This window comes from Helicoverpa zea, chromosome 9, assembly GCF_022581195.2.
Source record: "Helicoverpa zea isolate HzStark_Cry1AcR chromosome 9, ilHelZeax1.1, whole genome shotgun sequence".
Lineage (NCBI taxonomy): Eukaryota > Metazoa > Arthropoda > Insecta > Lepidoptera > Noctuidae > Helicoverpa > Helicoverpa zea.
In genome coordinates, this window is record NC_061460.1 from 12,355,122 (window position 1) to 12,379,721 (window position 24,600).

At 34.9% G+C, this 24,600-nt stretch overlaps 1 long non-coding RNA gene across 3 annotated transcripts in view; it reads left to right on the plus strand.

Annotated features, from left to right (window-relative positions):
• LOC124633301 overlaps window positions 1-19,682 on the plus strand; it is a 28,417-nt gene extending 8,735 nt beyond the window's left edge. Inside the window, exons 1-4 of one of the 3 annotated variants that reach the window (XR_006984725.1) lie at window positions 5,565-5,606; window positions 15,451-15,609; window positions 18,595-18,706; window positions 18,963-19,682. This is a non-coding gene — a long non-coding RNA (uncharacterized LOC124633301). The other 2 variants (XR_006984726.1, XR_006984724.1) reach the window with 2 other exon arrangements.
• The last annotated feature ends 4,918 nt before the right edge of the window (window positions 19,683-24,600 follow it).

Below are 24,600 nucleotides of genomic sequence, written 5' to 3' on the forward strand. Positions count from 1 at the left end.
GATGGAAAAGATGGGATATCTGGGTAGCCTTGTTTTCTTTTAATTCTATTAAAAATACGTCGCTCTACTTAAATTTTACGCACATGGAATTAGGACATAAATTGACTAGGATTATTCCTCGGCTTTTTGACTGATTTTGAAAATTCCTTTATCATATCATTTTATAAAGGAATTTGTGCATGCTGCATCATTTGTGAGTATTTTAGTCTATATTTTATCTGAGTACCTACGGGAAGTGAAACCTTAATGTTATGTTGTTGTTTACAAATGTACCTAAACTAAAAATCGTTTATATTTCTAGGCGTATAGAAATGTTATAACAGTTTCCTAAAATAACTTATTCTAATGGCAAGATCAAAAAGTTAAGCATATAACCCCAACATTTTCTTCAACCCAAGAAAGCGACGAATAACTAAATACTTCAACTAACAACATATCAAGTTAATGACAACAAAACGTTTTCCACGCTCGAGAAACTCTGCCTAGGTTCAAAGACCTGACTTTCTCCTAGGTCTAGTGATGCTCTCGCGATGCCTAGATTTCTTCAAGGTGATGCTAGATGGGGTAGGCAGAGTTTGTAGTAGGTAACAGAAGTACCTCTGTATATGGTATGGGCTTTTTTTGTCATAAATGAGCGCTACTCTTATACTGACATGCTTAGACATTAAACAGTCAAAACGTTACCCCTTTGAATTTATTTAAATTTGGATCATTTGACACCCCGATATTTTAAATTGACTATAGTTTTATCAGCACTAGCCATTAGCCTTCCTCGATAAATGGTTTTTCAAACACCAATATAATATAGAGCGAATAACTTTACCGTTTTTGTGTTAATCGAATGGGACTTTCAAACTTTGAAGATACAAAATAATCAACTCCAAAACTACGCACAGATATTTTCGTAACCAATTGAGAAGCTGTGGAGATAGCACACTTATAAACGTATAAATAATCAAAAATCATAATTTTCTTCTTGTTAGACAAGATATTATGAGTAACCGTTGCAGTTTAATGAATCATATATAGTCGACCTTCGGTGACAAAGAAATTGTCTAAACAAAGCCGCCGCGATAGTATTACTCATTAGTTTATTATTAATCAGTTATTTATCGACGTTTTACCTTGTGAAGGTGAATTCCTGTTGCAACCAAATTATTATAATTCTTAGAGAATTTCGTTGCAGTTCTAACGTAATTTGATGAATGATGAAGTAAGTGATACTTTACTTAGGAAATAGAATCTGTTTGTCAAATTATTTGACACTAGCTTCTGTCTGCGACTTCGTCCACATAGTTTATGTAATTGGCTTACTTTTAGCGCGAAATACTTCCAATATCCGGATAAAAAAATAACTTTGTCCATCACTAGGGTACAACCTATCTCCATAGTAAATTTCATCTCGATCAGTTTGCCGTTTTAGCGTGAAAGTGTATTAACAGTGACCCCAAAACCTGTGGGATTGCATTAAATTGTATCATACAGCATATATAATTAGAGAAGACTATCATTCGATGATTCCCCGTCGCTTTAACGTCCTCTTATACCTATGTAGAGTAAACATAGAGTTTCTTGCCCGTTCTTCTCCATAGGAAGCTACTTTTGGAATGGGCAACTAGGATCAAACTTAGTTATATTTTGAGACGTTCATAAGTGCTTGTAAAGGCCTAAATGAAATAAATGATTTGACTTTTGACTTCTTGACTTTTTTACCTATTCCTTCATCTTCTACCAACCACAATAAAATAAGGAACTGCAATGACTATGTCAATTTATATTTAGGTGCGACACTTTTATGCACCGCGACCTCGAGCCGAGGTGATACTGCGGTTTGTAACGCTGACTATCTACAGCCTTTTATAAATTGTTTCTCTTATAATTTCAGTTAGGTACCGTTTTAAAGTTCAAAGGGAATTCTAGGAAAATCGAATTATAATAGCTAACAAATACTGCTGTTATTATGTGACTATACATGCGGAATTATGCTTTCACGTTAAAGGCTCTTGACGGATTTAAATTCTTCATGGATTCTTATGCACCAGAGAAACACAGAGGAACTTTTTTACAAGTAGAAGCTAATGTTTTTATTTTCTAGGACCACTCATTATATTTCTAAATAACCGTCCTTTAGTGCAATAACATAAATTAGAGAGTCAGACTTTCTTTATGCAGGAATATTAAACCATAAAAAACGAGTAACATCGCTAGAAAGAGCTAGTATGTGGTAGGTAAATAAACTTAATCCATTAATGTTATTGATACTAGTTCAGAAACGGGACAGGCATATCTAGAGACAGCTTACGAATAAAATAGGAGACACATATTAGGTTAATAGTACAAGTAACAAGCGACTAGCGGGAGTCATTTTTTATTAAAAGTTACTTCATATATTCCAATGCTTTCGACCAGAACGATTGTTTTCGAAGTATAGACCAGATCAGCCAGCTAAGTATAGTGTAAGCTGCATTTGCGTAGACAGGGTCATACCCCAATGGGACCGCAATCCGACACGACCGGAGAGAGATCACAAGCAGGACCGACATTTACGTGCCCTCATTGGTGCTACGGTGGCACCCGTGCGTTCTCTGCGCTCCGTCATCTCCTTTTCGAGCATGACTGCTTCGCAGAAGGAGGTTACAGCTTCCCATTCCCTTTCGCCCCGGACCATAGCCTGAACCAGGGCCGGACGCGAGAGGTGCCCGCCGCCAATTCCCTCGACGAGTACACGGCGGTGCCCTTCCCACGCAGGACACACCTGGACTGTAAAGTCCACTGCCACCATCAACTTTCAGAGCCCGAAGTCTACTTTGTGATTCGATTGCGCGATTCTATGTATAACTATACTTGGCTTTTAATTGAGTAACGTGATAAATTAAAAAAATATATGTAGTAATATTTTTAAAATACTCTTTTTCTTGTCACTTATGGACATGCCATTCTATTATTAGTATTTAATATTTAGAAAATAACAATATTCCTGTTTTCTACTACCGATTTTTTTATGTAAATGCATACAACACGTGCGATTTTAAAAATGAACCAGTTCCTATATTTTAAAATACAATAATGATCTAATTTTCTAACACCTGGACTCGCAGTGTAAGTCAAATTAATTCCGTTATATAAGACTTTATCTTACAGATGCATTCATTTTCCTAAGAATACATTTTAAAACCCGTTATGTAAATTAATCTAAAATCCTCTAGTTTAATTCAACAAAACTAGTTTATCTATTGGAGATAACCTACTTGAAATGTTACATATTTTAGAATAATATATCAATATGTATTTTATATTTAGGCTGTTATTGGAAACAAGGTATTTACGGTACATGGCGAGATTTTCTATAAAATACCGTTATATTAAAAAAAGCATACTGATTTATGACTATTTTGAAAAAATATATAGGTACTTATCTATCCAGCTAAGCGGCACCATAAATATTAACTAGCCTTAATACATGGTGTCTAGCAATCTATTTATCAAAATAAGAAAAAAAACTCCAAATAGCTAATAATTTTAGTGCCAACAATTTTTTTTTACAAATCGGCGACTTATTTTTCTGAACCAAAAATACACGAAATTCCGAAAAAACATATGTACATTGAAATCAAAACTAAGTACGTAGTCATGTTAAACAAAAAACAATTCAGCATAAATCGCTTTTTTCTTTAAATTGGACCCACTGCCTAATAACATCAGTATTGAAGCAGCAATTTATCTAAAGCGAAAATCTGTAAGCGCTAGTGATCGCTACTTAGCTTGCGTACCACAAGGGCGGCTCGTGAGGGCTGTGACGAGTACGAGACGGTTACGGTACGATTACGGGACGATTACGGTACGATTACGGAGCGACTATGATAGTATTACTTATCTTAATGCTTTTTTTTCTTACGATCAGAAAGTTGAAGTGTTTGTGTGTATGGGGTATTGATTTTATGGTTTTTCAATTGTTTTGCTCTATTAAGCGAGTGCTTATATGTGAGGAATTTTCATTTTTACTTCGTTGGTTTTTGAGGTATACTAGTCACTTTTTTATATAGCTTATCTGCAAATATTACAAAAATAGACTTTTATTCTTCAACTTTGTCTTCCAAAATTGAAGTTATCGGAGTTTATACATATACTAAATATATGTAAGAACAACTATTTAGTACTTTAAGTACTAAACACGAATATTGTCGGATGTTTAGTAAACATTCAGACAGTGTCTGAATGTCACGTTGAGATGCAGCATTAAGTAGCATTTCCCGGTAACAGACTGCAGTTAAACTGTAAGGATCCTTTAGTTAAACGTGAGAGGCTTTAACTAGAAGTTGTTTCTCACAGGAAAATCAAAGTTTAGTAGTAATACATTTAACATATTATAAAGTAATCCAAGAATACCTAACAGGCGGCCGACAAGTGGCCCGATGGTAGGATTTTTTTTAAGGAAAATGTTGATTCCAATCACAGTTTTCAGTCTGTCCGAAACAGCTAAATACCTGATCTTTGGAATATGTGTACTTTCATTCATCTTCATAAAAAATTATGGGCCCAAACAAACTATCCGCCGACTAAAAGTTAGCAGCATGCGTTACGTTTCTTCTTTTTGCTCTCGTCTTGTTTCTTTGGCTTGTTATCAATCTATCACAGTCGCTATCGTCGTCCAACTGTTATCCCAATTATCTTTGGAGTCGAAGGATCTCTTCTTCTTCTATGCTGATCTATGTATCTTACATCATCTCACAAGTAACATTCTCTTGTTACGCGACTACGACCAAAAAAAGTCTTTATATATCTCCCTACTATATCTACCGAACCAATCAATAACTGAACTAGTTAATGAAAGTGATTGAGTCCCGTTAGATAATGTAATGATACAAGTCTGGGGTTTAACCAACAGGTTTTAACTAAGTTGTTACACGCGTAAACATGGATTACACGACCGGATCTGTTGGTAAACGGAACTTTTGTTATCATGTAATAGCAAGATTGTTTACTATAAAAGAATGCATTTTGCCAGTTCTTTTAAAAAACCATCTAAGTAAAAAATTGCATGTGAGACCAATGAAAATTTCGACATGGATATTCTTGGTCCTGTAATCTAGTACTAGGGATGCAACTCAATTTCAAGAGAGAAACTTATTTTTTTTATTTAAAAGAGGTTGTTTGCAAATTCTTGTAGCTAAAGTCAAGTGTGATCAAGTAAGGGATTTTATCCAATATTAACCCCTAATCTTTGGCCCTTTCAGAAAATTAAACCAGAATCCCATACTCAGAAATGTTGCTTGTTCTAGTAGAAGTCTAGATGATTGGCTACCATAAAAAAAAACTGTAGGTAACTGGAAGTATAGGGGCTAGGTGTTAATAGATAAGTTTAAAAAAAAAATTGTATCCCATTGTTTATTGTTTTTCTTATAAAAAATCAAGGGGTTTTCCCTTAAGTAATTGCAGCAGTATTAACGGATGTCCCGGTTATGTGACACGAACCCGGATGTGGTCAGCTACCGTTAGCTATATCATTCATAGACACCGTATGCCCAACATATATATACAGACAAACAAATTATTTCACTAGTTATAGTCCAGATTTGCACTAGTGCTTGTCAAATTGTGGGTCATTTGTGAGTAAATATTTCATTTTCTTTGCATTTTTCTTTCAGAGTGAACGCTGAAGTTTTCCTACTGTTTGTGTTAAAGTGTGTGATTTGATCGTGAAAATTTTCCTAATAAGTGAACAGTTATTTTGATAAATTATTATATGTCTGCGGGGTAGGTACTATTGTAGAAAATATTGACTGAATTTTCCATTAAATACTATTTTATATCTAGCAGAGGTGTTAAATATACTCACGCCACAATACGTGCTAGTATTAATAAAAAGAACGAAAATGTCACTGAATTTAACTTTAGCTTTCTCATCAATCATTTACATATTTGCAAAGTAAACTCGAAAACTTGAAAACTCTTCTAACTTTCATGAAACTCACACGAGTGTGCATTGTACCAAAAAACCTGCCACTCGTTAAAACTTTTTGAAAATCACGACTTCAGCTATGCTTGAGAAATCGCGTTAACATTTCGGAATATATTTAAATAAATTTTGTGAATTTTAAAGCATAGAAAATATATAATTAAATACTTTTTTTACATCTGTTGTTTGATAAAAAACTTTAAAATGTACTTTTTGGTGGTTACAAGCTAAATATTTTTTGGTCATTACATATTTCTATTAATTTGCATTCTAATGAAAAAAACTCAAAAATTCTATTGAAATTGTGTTTTCATTTAAGTACTTGTATTAACCAATAATTTTATTCGTTTTCCAAATTACTTTGCAAACTTAATACACGAAATAAATTATCAAATCGGTTTCGGATTAGCTCCTGAGATAAGGGCGGCCAAGCAAACAAACTATTCAACGTCATAATATTAGTATCGATGAATCCATTGCACTTTTCCAATAAATTCACTAACCGCCATCAATAATAGTAGCTAGACATAGACAATAATTATAGAGGACCACTAACGGACCGGACTAGAGCTGACCTAAAGCTCTGAATACTTTAAACCGGTAGTCTCTGGTATTCGATACGGGGATTACTTAGCGCACCTCTATTATAAGTTACTTTCATCGTTGTTGGGTTACTTGTTTCCGGGAAATTATTGGTTTACTGGAAAACTGTATTAATAAAATGAGTTATTTGAATGAAAATATCTTTTTTTTTCGAAGTAATAGTTGTGTGACACAATGAAATAAAAGAAGAATGAAAGATACTTCAATAATTGTACTTTCTTTTAAATAAAAATAAAAAAATGGGGTTAATAAATAAATAATCGGACGGAAAAATATTCCCTGCGGTCGAATTTAGAATCTCCTTCTCTTTGGTAAATCGGTTAAAAACTGCACTTTGTTGCAAGAGGCATTCACTCCTCAAAACCAACAAATAAACTATTGCATACCTCTAGTATTATTTTTTATATTATCAACATATAATATATTATGAACTAACGTTTCCATCCTAAGGTCATAAATCTTCATCATCTTTTATCGAAGAATTTTCGACTACTAATTCAAACCCGGATTCGTTGCACCCTACTGCAATAATTCAGCATCATCGTCACCAATGTATTCTAAATCCCTTCTAAACTCTGAATCATCAATTTAATACATTTAACTGGAGCATTCCAAGCTCAAGTATTCCACATCAATAATCCTTGGTACAATAAACGCGGACATCCTTTATCAAGTCCGCCATTTTGTATTTAGATATTCATACATTAGGTCCGGTAACGAAGATATTTGAACTAGTCTGGTAATTCCATGTACCTATCTTTAATCTGAATAGCTATGTCAATGATCTAATTGTATTTATTTACAAAAAAATAATAGTATTTGTGTTGTGCTAATAAGTGTCGGAAACTTTTCTAACTTTGTATATCTTGGACATCAATGACCGTGTTTCGGAAGGCACGACGGACTGTAGGTCCCGGCTGTCATTGAACATCCTTGGCAGTCGTTACGGATACTCAGAAGCCAGTAATTCTGGCAACCAGTCCTGCGTAGGGTATTGGGTTGCCCGGGTAACTGTGTTGAGGAGGTCAAATAGGCAGTTCGCATCCTGTTAGAAGGAAAAGACTCGGGAGATGATGATGTTGTGTTGATGTCGAAACTCAGTAACGACTGCTCCAAAGATAAAACTTTGATGGTTTCTTGAAGACCTACTTTTCTTACAACACTCTTCTTACTTACTCAGCAATCAGCTAATACTTTTTACCCAACTGCGTCAGTACTGCTTGTCTATGGTTAGCATTGTGGTGTTCCAGTAATATTGTCGATGATTCATTCATTATAATTGGAAATTAAATCAATTGTTTTTAAGTGTGTCAGTAAAGTGCCGAATAAAAACTAACAGTAGACATTAGATCGCGTTAATGATTAGTTTAGTTATAAAAAATATAAGTGCCAGTTCAAATATGTAACCTCCGGAAAGGTATTTTTGATAACTGTGGTCTGCGGATAAAGATATCGTCTCTCTTGATCTTTCCTCTTTACACATTAGCAAAGACTAGACGCTCTCCGCGTTTCTACCCGCATACTGTGGGGACCACTTCACACATTTGGATTAAAAGTTTGTCTTTTCAGGACTATCTGCGTACCAAATTATCGGTTCAGGTCTGTATGTTTGTTGCGTGAATGCGCAACAAACATACAGACACATTTACTTTCGCATTTATGATATTAGTAAGGACCTTAACCAATTACAAGGAACCTATTAGCAACCATTATAAAACCTTCCCAAGATCAGCTGACACAACAAAAAGCACTTAATAGCACTATTGAAACCCATTAAAAACGTTCTAAATAAACAATCGCCCAGATTACTAAACATTTACTGAAAAAACGGCACTTTCTTAGCGAATTATCAAGAAAAAACTAAGTGCTAAAATGATAAGAAAAATGAATTTTTCATAATCTCCTACGAAGAGGATTAGTCTGCGGATCCTCGGGGTCTTACACTAATACCTGTTTATTTTAAACACTGTTTGTCATCCGAATCTTCTCGATTTTTAGTTAAAAACTTTCAGAAAATATAATCTTCTTATTTTAAATTCTTAAATGCGTAGTCATTATCCTCCGAGCTTTTTCCCACCACCACCAAACTACGTGGTGTAACCACGCAAACCACCAAACCACAAACCACGCAAATCCTGCCTTTTTAGTAATCAATGCTACTTACGCCTACATCAGCAAAAAAGGAAAAATAAAAGAGTGGCTATTACACTTTCTTCTTAACCAAAATTTGGACTCGGCACGGCATGTCATCTTCTTCCATTCTCCTCTGTCTGCCGTCATCTCACAAGTAACATTCTTTCCAGACATATAGTCTTAAGGTCAATTTTTTTTATTTCTCAAAGACCTATTACAGATTCTTACGAAACGTCAATAGCTAGGTGCACAGTTCTAAGCAGTGGATCGTCTTTTTCTTTTCGCGTTCGTAGTTTCTTTAGGCGTTCACTCACGGTAACATGTAATAATACTCAGGACAGACATAAATTAGCATAGCTGTCCATTATAATCTAGGATAGATAAGCAAAGTGGTTCAACATGGACATCCATCACAGAAGCTACAGAGGTCATTGAACCGATCAGTCATTGGCTAACTTCAAGATCGAAATAACCAAATACACTTACATAAAATAACTTAGAATTTAAATTCTTGCTACTAACTTACAGACAACTTGTTTTGCAATGTTAATAAGATACTTCTAAGTGTTTGGCGAGATGTAAAATTAAAAACGATAGGTCAAAAGTTAAGGTTCGTTTATGTTTTAATTGGTGCTCAAAGAGATTTTTTTTTATTTGAATGGTTAAAGAAGGAACTTCAGATTAAGAATATGGCAATTCTTTTAGAAGCTGTTGGTAAATAATAAACAGTTTACTTGACTCTTATATTGTTAACTTAGTGACCGCACCGACTCACGTATTCACTCATATAGTTAAAAATGGATTAGATGTTGAGTATGAAGGCATTAAGTGTTTGAGTTTGTTATTTTTGACTGTCTTAAAAATCAACGTATTTATTGGAGCGCCCCAGCGCCATAGCTATTTAACGAGAACTTAACCATACGATGTCATTTTGAAGTGAAATTACATACCGATCCCTGTACTTAATATCTCAATCACTTGCAGTATTTAAATAGTTAACTAATAGGTTGCAAATCAACGTGTAAACAGGCCATTACATTCTAGTTTGCAATTGTAATTAACTAAGTGTCAAGTGGAATTAAAATTATACAGAGCTGCTAAACATTATTGGGCAGTAATGTTGCGAAATTGTACAGTTTCTATTGCCATGTACTTATTAATAATATTTCTGAAATAATAATAATGGAAACCTAGCCGATTGTATAATAGTGCACAAGCATTCGCGCAGACACAGGTGCACTCACTATTCCTTCACTCCCATAGTCCGATGGGACGACAAGTCAACGCGACCGGAGAGAAATCAGGCGCATATAATATGTAGTACACCTAATACGTCTGAAAACTTCTGTCAGCGAATCGGCATCATCAAAATCGGTTAAAATCGGTCGAACTTTGTGACTCGTATTTTTTTTGTACTTACAGTACCTCTATGCAGGTCTTTGATATGTTACGGAATAAATGAATTTGAATTTGAGTACTTAATAAGTTTGGTTTTGTAATATGAAAATATCTAAAAACGTAAGTATGCAACCATGAATTTAGCTGTTTCTTACTCAGACTGCTCGCATTTCCCGAAATACAAAAGTCCGCCATCAAAAAATCTTGATTCGAAATGTAGATACGCCCGTTTAACACGTGGCTTCAGATCATACCTACGTGACCAACCGCAAAATAAGAGCAAAAATCGAGAATGCACCATATAAGTACAATATACTTATGTACATTATTTAAAAAGTAGGTATGCGGTAAAATTCCGTCTTACATGGTCACCAAGTAACAGCAAAAATAAAATGAATGCCCAAAAAAATTAACTCGCACCCTTACCGCTTAAATAATAAGGTGCAAATAATTGTTTTTGGTGTGAAAATGTTAATTTTGCAATTGTATAATCGCTCTATATTAAATTCGAGAACGGGTCCTTTTCAAGGTGATATGCGGTTGCTAAGTGCGTTATGATAAAAAAACGTATATTGTTGTTTTTTTAACGTTTAAAGTTAAAAGTTGTAGCGGTGCGAGATTTGCTAGTTTTCCCACACGCCTTTGCCGAGACGTTCGCGCGAGGCATCGAGGCATAACATAGATTGTATTGTTATTGTTTACTGAAATCGAGCTGCATACAAAATATTACAGTCATAATGACTCGTTTTATTTATGATACCGAATTAAAAAAACTTGTTACAACATATCGTGATCATATTATGAAAATTCGCAAATGTTTTTATTTTTTTTTCTAAAGTACACAAGTCACATAACACAATTACTCAACTAACCAATATTTTAACAGTATCACTAGCTTGCAAATAGCATTTAAGTCCACATAAAGAGTGACAGATTTATCAAATCACGCTTATTATGTCAAGTCGCTTGCCAAAACATCGTTGTAAAGTAACACTATTTCCCCCTTGTTAAAATGCTCATCCAAATTATAAAAAGTTTTGTATAAAACGGCATTTTTCTATGTCGGTACTGGCAAAAAGAAAATGGGTAATCCATTTTGACGGAACGCCGAAAAAAACAAGTACCCAGCAGATCGATGGACGAGTCACAAGCGACAGCGGGTAAAAAATATGAAAAACAATAATAATTTAAATGTTTTTTAAATTATAATTAGGTAAACGGACTGCAAGAAAAACAGTAGTTTTTACAACAATTAAGCAAACAAACACTTGATATTGAATAACAATTCCAGAAAACGGTTAAGATTGTTAAAAAAACATCCCATTAAAATCAACCTAAATTATTTTTGAGATCAAAAAAGAAAAACAAAACGTATAAAAAAGTTTGCTATAATTTAGATGACGGTAATTCTGACGTTAGTAAACTTTGTTGACGTCATACAAATCTAAATCTAATTATTTGCGTCACAGTATTCAAATTACTAATGGTTCAACCTGCACCGTTACTTTACTCGACACGAAACCATTTCCGATCTAAACAATAATAATACAAAAAACAAACCAATGACTATAATTGGCTTCGATTAAAAAATTACGTGCTTTTGTTACGTGCTAATCAACAAAGGATATATACTATAGCGTCAGGATTTTTTCGCGTTGGTATATATTCTCTGAAAATACTGTTAAATAATAATATTTAAAACCAAAACTTCATCTGATTGCGGATTATGCAATCTTAATGCATTTCCGTATTTAAAACTTGTTACATTTCAGTTTATCAAAAACGCAACAAAATTTTGCATAAGCGAAGAATTTTTTGAACAACCAATAGAATTTCGTTGTCTTTTCTAAACATGTCTTAAACATTAACGACCGTGTTTCGGAGGGCACGATAAACTGTAGATCAGAAGTAAGTCTAACAACCAGTCTTACCTAGGGGTACTGGTTGCCCGGATAACTGGGTTAAAGAGGTCAGATAGGCGCTCTTTGTAAAACACTAAAAATCAGCTGCAGCCCATTAGACCGGAAGTCAAACCCAACACAGTTGGGAAAAGGCTAGGCAGATGATGAGAATTTCGTTGCCCAAACACAATCTCTGATTCAAATCTGACAGACTTGACAAAAACCAACATACTGACACTGCGAAAGTCATCATCCTCCGAGCCTTTTCCCAAACTATGTTGGGGTCGCCTTCCAGTCTAACCGGATTCAGCTGAGTACCAGTGCTTTACAAGAAGCGACTGCCTATCTGACCTCCTCAACCCAGTTACCCGGGCAACCCGATACCCCTTGGTTAGACTGGTGTCAGACTTACTGGCTTCTGACTACCCGTAACGACTGCCAAGGATGTTCAATGACAGCCGGGACCTACAGTTTAACGTGCCATCCGAAACACAGTCATTGGTGTCTAAGATATACTTAGAAAGTACATACAAACTTAGAAAAGTTGCATTGGTACTTGCCTGACCTGGAAGTTGCCTGAAAGTGATCGACATAATAATTTAAAATGCATCCACAATCAGGTCAAGTCAAGATGTGTAAATGATAATGATGACGCCTGTCGCACCTCTTATTTTGATTAAGACCTGCTATAAGCCAGTTTATTAAGATATAAGCGATGCAATGCAAATGCAAAGTGACAGGGCAAAGAAAAATTACTACAATGTTATGAAACAAAATTATAAGAGAAAAGTTTTATGCGGTTTTCATCAATAGATATGCTAATTCATTTTAAAGGTTCAGGCATATACATGGCCCATGAGCCGGGACAGGCAACTAGTATTTTTCTTAATTAGAACAATTAGTGCTGTAAGTAATCCCAGTTACGAAATGTGGTTTAACATTTTCGCATAAAGTTCCTGTATCCCAGTACGCACTTATCCATGAGGAATGAAAGCAAGAAGACATCATAAATCTCCTATTTTATACAGAAATAAATAATCTTTTTTTATAGTCTAATGGACCGCTATCAGCTAACCCTTTGTACGTCTCCCTAAGTGGAACCGCGGTGACGTCAAATGTATGCGCCACCGATACTTCATGTCTACTTGCTTCACGATAGTTTCCTTCAGCGTTTATAGTAGTAATAAATCGCGTACCTACATGTCTGAGGAACGACGCGTATTGAATTTTCGACATCCTGATACCTTGTTGATTTATGAATCTTGCGTCTGAAATAGCTCTTGGCAGTCTGTTTTGTGCGTAATGGTAAACACAAGACGATATGTTTTAGTCAGCGTAATAAAAATTGATGATCATAGTTGTTTTTGGGTAGCAATATGTTCTTTATTCAACCTTGTTATTCAACTGTATTCAAAACTATAAACGGTGGAGGGGAATCTTTTAAATGCACTTCAGCAAGAAATAAATTGGGTTTTCCACCAAAGTTGCTGTCTCCATTTTAGTCATTTATAAAACCAAACTCTACACTACCTCTAAAACTCCAAGAAGAAAAATATTTCTATCTAAAAATTGTATGAAGAATCTCACTCTATGAAGTAGTGTCTGGATACCAAACGACAAAAAAAAAGTGTATTTAAAAAATAATTTAAAAAAAGTATATTAATTTACTCCTAATTAATTCTCCGCTACCGCTTATGGCTCGCGGTGCGTATTTAATTGTTCGTTTCGTGTTACAGTTAGTAACTGTACCGCCACAGTTTTGGTTCGCCCGTTTTTTTTTTAATTACCCAAGCCACCGTCCACGCGAAGACATAGCAGCCACGTTTCTTGTTATTCTTTTTTTGAAAAAAAAATTGTAAGGGCGCATTCCTATTTTGATGTGTCGAACTGGAAATCAGTGCAAAAATAAAAACCAATTTTAGGAACAATGTTTATCCGCGTGAAGAGAGAACTCCTTCCCGTACCTAGATAATATGAGTACCTATCATAATTATAACAGTCCTGATATGTTCGCTTACATTGTGAACGCGTAAGAAACAAAACACTTCCGATTTTATATTATCCATATGGCAATAGACTTCATATGACAACATAGTAATTTCTCGTTACTACAGATCGTTATGGGAATAGAAATAACATCATACGAAGGGTACGAGAAGAGCAACGCCTGCCAGCTGACCTCAGCATAGTTGAGAAAAGGCTAGGCAGATGATGAAAGATGATACAATTTTTTTGTCACGAGACAGTCAAAACACGCCCTTACTAGGTAAATTATTGTCGTTGACTGTACATTGTTTAAGACGGTATGTAAATGGGGTGTGATAATTTTAAACTTATGTTGTGTGGTCCATCTTGATGGCCATTTTTGACATAATTTGAGGGAAGAGCGCAGTTACCGACATTTTTGGCATATCTTTTTGGGATGAAGCGCATGTGACATGGTAAAGACGTTTAAAATTATGAGTTATTCAAAAGCTTATTAAAGAGAAGAAAATGAATGTATGACAGTAGGTTTTTAACGTTTAAATTAAAGGAATGGCAGATAGCTACGTAATTATTCGTTTAGGTATTTTTTTTTTGAGAATTATAATTATCCCTAATAAATATTATAAATGCTAAGTTGTATGTAGATTTCATAATCTTTCACGCAAAGACGGGTGGATTTTGATGAAATTTAGCAGTGATATAGCTTACATATATATCAAAATAACATGGGTAAATACTTAGACAATTCTTTTCTTCACATGCGGGAAGATCTCTCGGGACGCGGATGAAACCGCGGGCGGCAGCTTTTGCAGCAACAAATAATTATTTCAGAATACACTAAAATCATGCAGTTTGCACAAACTATTTTAGATGCCTTCCAAATCCCCGATGGAAGCAGACGTCGTTTTCAATTATTCAATTCCATTAACACCATTAAAACCCCCAAATATATAATTGGAAAACTATTCAATTATTAACGAGTGATCCGATGATTCTGTCTAGACTAATAGGTCAAAAATCTGTTTCTGTTGACTTTTTTAGCAGTTTTCTATTTTGCTTATTATTCTATTATGATATTCATAGATTAAGGGTTTTTTTTTATTAGGTACTGTATTTTAGAAGCTCATGATCGATCTTAAAGTTAAGCAACGCGTGGCACGGTGGTCCGTGGATGGGTGACTACCATGTCATCATCTGTATTTACTCAATAGTGTTTCTTCTGTCATTCTAACGACTTTAGCAGTCGCTAACTAAGAAACGACAAAGTCTGACAATCAATCTTACCAAGGGCTTACCCGGTAAACGGGATAGAGATTGGATAGGCATTCTCTCCATTTAAAACACTGGTTACTCAGCTGCATATATTTAGATTAACATATATGGAAAAAGGAAGTTGATGATGTTTCTATAATTACTATAATTATTTTTTACCGATAGATCTCCTGTACTCAATTTTGTTCTATCTATTTCCAGATCCAGATATACAGGATGTCACAAAACTGCAAATCGTCGTACGCGACCGCGACCACACGGGATGCGAATAACAACACGCTGTATCATGGAGGGACTGGCCAGGGGTACGGGGGGAGGAGTTATGCTCCCCCCAGTGTTGCCAGCAATGGAAACTATCAGGTGAGATTCGCATTTATACTTGTATGTGTATTTTCATAATGGCCGTAGGGTTAGTTAAGTATTATGCATATTATATGGTTTTAAAAGCATAATTAGTATGTCCGGAGGAATAAAATTGACACTTAAGCCCCGTATACTGCTGACTAAGATGTTGGACAACAGTTGACTCAATGGTTCGCTGACAATTTAATCTGAAGATATATTATGTTGAATCCAAACTGTTTTGTCGTTCTGAAACTGGCCGAATATCTGATCTTTATAATGTACGCAGTACGATGCATGCCTAAAAATTTGAAACCGAACAACAAGCCATCTAAACTCCTCACAAATTATCTTATGCAATCAATGATCATCATCGTCCCGACTTTATCCCAGGAGGATGATGATGGTTCAATCGAAAATACCAGTAGAATTATTGCCTTAAAAAACAAACAGAACACAGATAACCAATACAATTATGTACACTGTAACCATACATAAAGAAACATTACATACATGCTTCATATATTATGTATGTAATGTGTAAATACATTGCGAAGCCTGTCCGCCTATGAAAGGATACTCGCTTCACTGGCTATTTGTAGCAAATATGTGTATATAGAAATATCGTTTTCATTTCTTGTAATAAAAGCATACTTATTTATTTTCTTCTTTTGACCATTTCATTGAATAATACTGAAAAGAGAAACAATTGTCAATTGCAACATGTTCAAAATAGTCCATATTTCGAGGCTGCTATTCATGGGTACAAGACTATTCCATTATATTATTGGGACAATAAAAAAGTACCTATAACGAATTCATACGATGAGTAACAAACTTTCCTTTCCAATCACTTTAATCTTAAATAAAAGCAAAAATCTTAATCACCTATTAAAATAACGAAAGTCGGTCAAAACTGTGTGACATAAAGACTTTTTATTGATGCAAAGTAATGATGCAGATTGTCGAGCTTTACATAAGTAAGTGTAGCATGGTATGTGGGTATATGGTCTTGGTCATGTAGCCGAAATTGTAATTATTAAATGTGGAGCAACCGATCTTGATCGTCCACTTATAACGGTTAAGGCGACGCTTCTGGAGCGAAATTTTGAGAAACAATTTTTTTTTTTTTGTGGATTTAAAGTAATGAGAGTCTTGATAGGAAAATTAGAAGCATTGGTTAGGTGTATCTTCAATTCAAAGATGCAATTGTTAAATGTCTTAAATAGCTACCTTTTTTTTTCTTTAAACCAAAACCAAGAGGCTATAGGTGTCCGGAATCGGTACAATAAACTCCAAGATTTAGGTATAGGTATTCTTTATGCATCTTCTATTTTTCTCCAGCGTGACGATGTTCTCGAGTTTTTCTCAAATTCTGAGTACGACAGACCAAACATTTCAAAAGCTCTTTCACGATTTCTAAAACAACCATTTACTAAACAATATAGCAAATCCCCGCTCACCAAAACAACAGAACATCAACAAATAACTATTAATATTCCGAATCCCAAAGCAGTAATAGCCTGAACACAAAACGATATAATTCGAGGCATCCTTTGTCCAGCGGTAATCGATACACCTTAACAGGCCTTTCTCTGAAACACAAATGATAATGGTACGGCTAATTGCGAGCGTTTCAACACGGTCCAATTTCCAGCAGTTGGCCAATGTGTTTTTGGCGAAAATTGGAGCCGAGTTGGTGTATGCGTGATAAATGCATATGGAACGGAGGTTTTCAATTATTGCTTACGATTTGATCTGCATGGATTAAGGAATAGTCCGAACAAAAGTAGTAATAGATCGAACAAAAATATTCTCAAGTGTTAATCTAGTCGCAATGATTGAAAAAAAACATGTTTTCTTAATGAAACTCCTCCAAACTTGGGGCGTTGGATACCGCGTACAAATAATTATTTGTTGATAGTCTGAGATCGGCTAACATTCGAGCTTGGGCAGTAATAGCTAAAGTTTTCAGAAGTCATACTAGGTAACAAGGTTGCTGAAGTAACTGAGGTGATCAAATAGACGGTCATCCATGTAGAACACTGGTACTCGGCTACATTAGGGTAAGACTTAAAGCCAGACCCTTCAAAGTGTGGGAATCGGCTGGGCAGAAGATAAGCTGTATTTGTTTAGATGCAAACTATAGGTCAGTTAGAAAATCTAGTCAAATAACTTTTTACCATGCTTAATCTGTTGTGGGATGATGCTGATTTGAACTTAATTATCACAATAGCAGGACCAATTGTAATTATTTGGTTTTTCAAGCTGTATTTTAGTAAACGATTATTTCGTTTCTTTTAGTTGTACAGAATCGAAGTAAGTTAATAATTATCAAAATTCTACGAACCGCCATAACGTTCCTGAGACGTCAAATTACGAACTGAATTTAGTTACTTTTTGCGAATTAAAGATTAATTTACTCTTCAATTACTGTTCATTAATACTAGCTTCTGCATTCAGTTTTGTGGGAATTTTGAATAGAACTGGAACGAAAGCATAAAAATCACAATTATTGTTGATGTTATACACTTTATTTCGTTGCAAGCGCAAAACACGCAAATGTTTAAGTCCTTACAAAGTTGTACAACAGTAATATTAATACAAACCATAGATTCTCGCCAGGTTCTACTTTCCCAGACAGGTGGAACTTGGAACTCTTCCAATACTTTTAACGATTAATTTCGCAGTCTTTGACATATCCATTTCATCTGTTACGTATTTATGTGTGATATTTACATATGTACGAGTAAAATATCATGATAATAATGATCTGTGCTAATATTACAAAGCAGAAAAAAATCTCTGTTTAATGTAATGTTAGATAGCCCGTTTAACTTTGTGTATATTTTCAGCATTGATATAGGTACCTACTTCGGATAACCGTGCTACACAAGTCACATTACAAGTCTTTACACTGAAATTATTTCATCGAAAAATACAACCAGATATTCAATCAATCAAAACGCAATAGATATTAAGTAATAATTTGTATTTTTGCAGCAAATGACGGCGAAAGTGCTGTTCAGCGGCGTCACGACGATCAATGACCTCAAGAGGCAGGACAAGACGGAGCGGGAAGTGCGGCGGACACACTAGCGACATCTATACTCAGGTAGGCGAAACTTTAGTCTGGGGTTCTCAAAATAGATGGCGTTACTTGTGCGTAGGTATAGTCCAGGTGTTGGTAGTTTACATGTCAAGCATTAGATGGCGCTGTAAGTGCAGTAATTAAGTTTCCAAGCAAAACGTTCCAAGACTTCAGTCAATGGTTGTGATCATATACCAAAATATTCTAATTTTGTTACATTTAAACTAAGTCTTATCTGTGTATATTGAAAATATATATTTTTTTTTATTATTGATTCCAGGAGCTGAATATGTGATAAGAAAATATTGGAAGCTAAGGAGTGATCTCGGAAGACAGAGTTTATGTCCATAATAAATATTTTTATATACATTTTGTATTAGAATTAAGAAAAGATCCGGTTTTCTGTGTGACACTGATTTTATTTTGGAGCATAATCATTATTAAGTACAGCGCCATCTATTGCGCAAAAGAGAAATAAAATTAGTGTTAGAAAACTATCGACTTAATTTTAATTTTAGATAGTTTTTAAAAGAGATTATGTTAAATTTAAAGAGTATTTACAGAAGCCATTAAATTGATGTTTCCTAAAAACCCGCCTCCTTGTAAAATTTTATCGAAATTAATAAATGTTTAATATTTTTTTTATAACTGTTAATTCTTCTTTATTAGTCACTATTTAAGATGGTGTAGGTACTACATAAGGAATTATTTTAGTGAAAAAATTGCGCATTAATATCGAATTTTCAAAATCGAGATCATGTCAGTAGTCAATGGAGGCTATTATGAAAATATCAGACAATTTGAAGAGAAATACAAAATAAATTTAAATTAAGTTTATCATAGTCAACAACAACAAGATTTTGTTGATAACGTCACAACACTTATCTGTGATCTGTTGTTTTTTTAGAGATTTTATTAATGTATTAATTAATATACTTAGATTATATTTTTGTACTAACTGTTTTGGAACGTATTAAAATTTTCGTAAGCACGGACTTTGGAAAATGTTTCTTTAGAGTCCTTTTCTCAAAAATGATTATTATAAGTTCGGCCATTCAGAGAATGCGTTCCTGACACGTCGCGATTGAACTGACGACGTAATAACATTCATTGATTATTGATATAATAATGTTGTTTTAATGCTCCTCAATTGTTAAAACGGTAAACAACCAGCAAAAATATTTTTATCGTAACTGCAACGCCATTGCAAAGTTACGTCGTCAGTTCAATCGCGACGTGTCAGGAACGCATTCTCTGAATGGCCGAACTTATATAAGCATTAATAATAGGGTACCTTTCGGTGGTTTTGTATGGTTTTACACACTTGGCTACGGGTCCCTAAAAAGGCATACTGTTGTTTGCAATGTACAAAAAGAAGATTGAATAGGTAAAAAAATACAGGATGAAGTGTAACTAAATCATATTAAGTACGATTAAAATTGAAGAAAAAAATCAATTCGTAACTAATAGGCATAAAAACAAGTTGGGGAATTTCGCACATACGTGTTTGCCTTACTAAATTAATCGAACTTATTTATCTATGCAAACTTTCAAAAACTAATATTCATAATCAGCAAAGTTATTAGCGATAAGTTATATCCAAAAATGTCACTCAATTCATGGAAACATTGTACAGGTAATTCCAAGTCATTCATAGTAGTATTCATTAATCATATTCTGTCGCTCTCGCATTCGCGTGCTCTCGCTCAAACTTGCCCCCTTGATTCAATTATGAATTTACCAAATAAGACAAATTTTCCTGGACAATTTTGGGATTTCGTTTTTTTTTAGTTTTGATTACACAAATATGATCAGTAACGGGTACAGATAGAGCCCCATTTTTTGTGTACCTACTAATTAAAAAATAGTGGTGTACTTAGAAAGTACATACAAACTTAGAAAACTTGCATTGGTACTTACCCACGCCCTCATACTCGAGAGGTGTATTCAAGAAAGTGCTATCAGGATTTAAATGCTTGTGCACTGATGGCTCCGAAACTGCTGAACCCATTTAAAAAACTGTTTCACTGTTTTGAAACTACCTCTACACTGTCCCCGAGTAACATAGGCTATATTTTAACAAGGAACGCGCAGTAGTTCCCAAAGGACGCGAGTGAAACCGCGGGAAAACAGTAAGTTTATAAAACAACATCATGTATCAAAGAATTAGCAGATGTCATCGAATGTTGAGAAAAAACGCCACAATAAAATTGATTGATCGAATTAATTTAGTTTTTTGCGCCATCTGAAATATACACGGCTTCTCACTGCTACCTGATGATTCATGGCTTCAGGTGAAATCACAATTAGATTAGACGTTCAATGAACACTTTTACGAGACATTTATTGATGTCTTAGATGCTCTGAAATGAAACTAGAGTAATTCTTTGACATATCCCTTAGGAGGTATTTAAGCAAATATAAGCAGCTGCATCGGGCTTCAAAGAACTCCTAACATTTCTGTTGCTGTCAACCGCAAAAGCATTGGGATTCAAATGGCTCGATTTAGTAAAGGGGTGAGTTTCAACAGGTCCAATAAAATCTTCATTTCCGTGGATTTTTTATTCTTCAACTTTAGAACAAGAAAAAATAGTGTTTACTCAAGTTTTTGATAAGATATGTATTCTTACTTAATATCTAGTAGGTAGCTTAAAAAACTAACGAGATATACAAGATTAAAATTTTCATGCCACGGCGGCAATGAAAGAAATTTTCACGTCCTTTTTTTTCAGACAATCTTTTTCTCCTCTTCCAATAGTTTTGGTTTAGGCATCTTGGCTTTCTAGAAAGAATCAATCCATTATTATGTTTATAATTAGACTGTAGTATGTGTGAGTGAGTGAGTAAGTGAGTACGTGTGCGTACACACGCATGTGGAGGTGCGTACGTGTGTGTGTTTGTGTGAGTCCGTGTGCATGTGTGAGATGGTGTGTGTGTGCGTGTTTGAATGTCTATCTATCGTGTGATGGAGTGTCAAATGACAGAGAAAGTGGAGTGGTGTATGTGTAAGTGAGGCATTTTGTGAGGTGAACGTGAAAATATCTTTTTTATCTTTCTTCTTAATCATGCCGTGGCAATGAAAACATAAGTCACGGTAATGAAACATGTGGCCACGGCAATGAAACGAAATTGTTTTACAAGGCATGGCAATTAAAATTTTTTCATTGCAGTGTATTTTTTTTCTTTGCCATAGCAAAGTTTGACCACGGAAACCACGGCAATGAGAGCGCGGCGATGAATATCAAGGCCAAAACATCAAAAAATCAAAAATCTGTTAATAATTCACAGTAATTAACACGTCACAAATAAAAATAAGATAAATGGCATTGTACCGAATGATCAATTAAGAGGAAAAACTTATTCAAACAGAAGTTAGACCTATCCACTAATACACTATAACTAATTTATTATTTTTAGCGCACAGCGGGAGGGACGCAAACCGTTAGAAAAAGCAATATTCTCAAATATGTTTAGGACATGGCGATGAATGGTAGTCCTGGGACAAACTATTTTTTATTTACCATTTGTTATATTGTTTAAATATTTGAACAAATGTAGTCCGTAACAATACTTTAACTATTCACGAGTCATATAAAATTAGGTTTTAATATAAATAACTAATAAATTTTTATCAATAAGGTCTAGTACACATCAAGGTGACGTGTGGACAAACACGGCAATGAAAGATTTTGAGGTTTAATTTTTTTTTTTGGAGAACCAATTAATCCTATTAACAAAATATTTAGTGCTACACATAGATTGCTATTTCACCTACTTAGAAAAAAATATTAGAATATTATAACAATGATTTTTAGTACCGATTTCATCGATGCCACGCAATTTTGGGTCCCGGAAAATTCACCCAAAGCATTACTAGCAAATTCCTATAAGGAAAGTTAATATTTTCTTTGCTTTTCATAAAATTCAAAGTTTTCCTGAAGTTACTTAAACCTAATCCAAAATCCTCACAAAAAGCTCCAAAATCCGGTCACGCACATCAATGACACGTCATACCTTCCAGGGATCCACCAGCTACTTCATGCATCATCAGCCATACCGGCAACCACCATAGCATCACGTCATCCATTCACTAAACAGGTTAGGGTCACCTCTACTTACCCACGTCACGTACTGTCATAGTGGTTGCGCAAACGCACCTTGACGCCTAATAGCATACGTTGTGCACATATCAAAAATGTACTAGTTACTTTATTCTCTGTTGATTAGGAAATGTTTTTATTGACTCATTAGTGGTGGTTAAGTAAAATGGGGAGAATAAAATGTGTAAAGACAGACATAGCTGATCAGGACATAATACTGTTATTATTGCACTTACTTAGGTACAGGCGGGCCGCAGTACATAGGTAAACAAGAAAAAAAAACGCCGAGACCATTTGAAGCGTTGGTAAATTGAAGTTCAGGTAGGAATGGTGATTATGAATGATTATAAAAAAGCATGGAGTAAACTTCCAGCGGTTGGGCAGAAAGATTTGGGGCAGAAACTGAACTTTAGTAAAACTTTGCTAAAGTCAAGGACGACAAAGCAGAAGTAGGTGACTTATGCTTTGTTTGCTTTACGGTATCACCCTTCGAAGGTGAGCAAAATAAAAAAGCTTAAGCCTTTTTGGGTTTAACCTTAAATCAAAATGCAATGTACGTTTTATTTGGTCGAGGGTCCAGGTATGACCGCGGGGCATATCTAGTAAGTAATAAAAAGGCTACTGACCGCCTCGGACTCATATGACAAATGGCTGTCCAACCAAATTACCATTACCGTTCCACACGCAAACTAATCTTGGACCGAATTTCTCAGACAACAGTGACAATGGTATTGTTTTTTAGAAGCAAAGGTCTTTAACCGTTGGGATAAATCGCTTATGTCCGGTAGTGATATGTACACAGTAGAGCAATTTGCCTAAGGCCTTCCTGGCGCAATTGCACCGAGCCGAGCGGGAGAACATACGATTATTTTTTAATAGAATAGGTTCGTTTTTAATTAAAATGTAAATACGGTTAAAAATAGATTAAATAAATGTCATTAACAACATTCTACTCTGTCAAACAATGTGTGCATTCCATTCAATAAATTGCCTTTCTATGTGCAAACTTTATCAAAATCTATTCTGCTGAATGCCTTATTTAAACTTAAGTTAATAGGTAGGTACCAAATTGTCACTGTCTAAGACACACTATTCAACGTTTCTTTTTCCACCTCTTCTTACAAGAAATTGGCCAAAATTACGTCACCTTCTCACCAAGACATCGATAAAAAAACGGTATCGATTTCCCACAAATAAATCAAGTAGGTATCGATATAACAATGTGGTAACGGACACGAGACGCGTCAATTAAAGTAACGTTTTAAACCACAGACAATGTCCGGAGCAAAAAATGTGCTAATCGGGTTTGGTTCTGTCGAGTACAGTTTTTTGGTTTAGCGATGTCACGCTTAATATTTAGGTTATCTAATTAAAGAATCTTGAAGATTGATGCTTGATGTCTGTCATTTAATGCTGCATCTAGCGTCGAAGCAGCTAGTTCAAAAATACTTCGTGAGCATCAATCTTGCTATGTCCATGAAGTCTCGAACTCGCAGCCTCTACTAATACCTTATGTATCTCTAGCTTTAACTAAGTACTAAGTTTGAGAAGCTGCTGGCCTATGCTACAAACCACACTAGCTGATATGGTGACATGTTGTCATGTCTCGGGAAAGCTCACGAACACGATCATGATAGGAATGTAACTTCAGATAACAGCTTGTCAATATTTCGTAACTGCACGACAATTCTTTCAAACCACAGAATCTTACGCGACCGAAAACCGCAAAATCCAAAATGACAGGTCCAGAAATTATCGACTTTTTTGCAACGATTTGTACCTATCTTAACAATTGCATTTCGACTTAAGCATAACCAT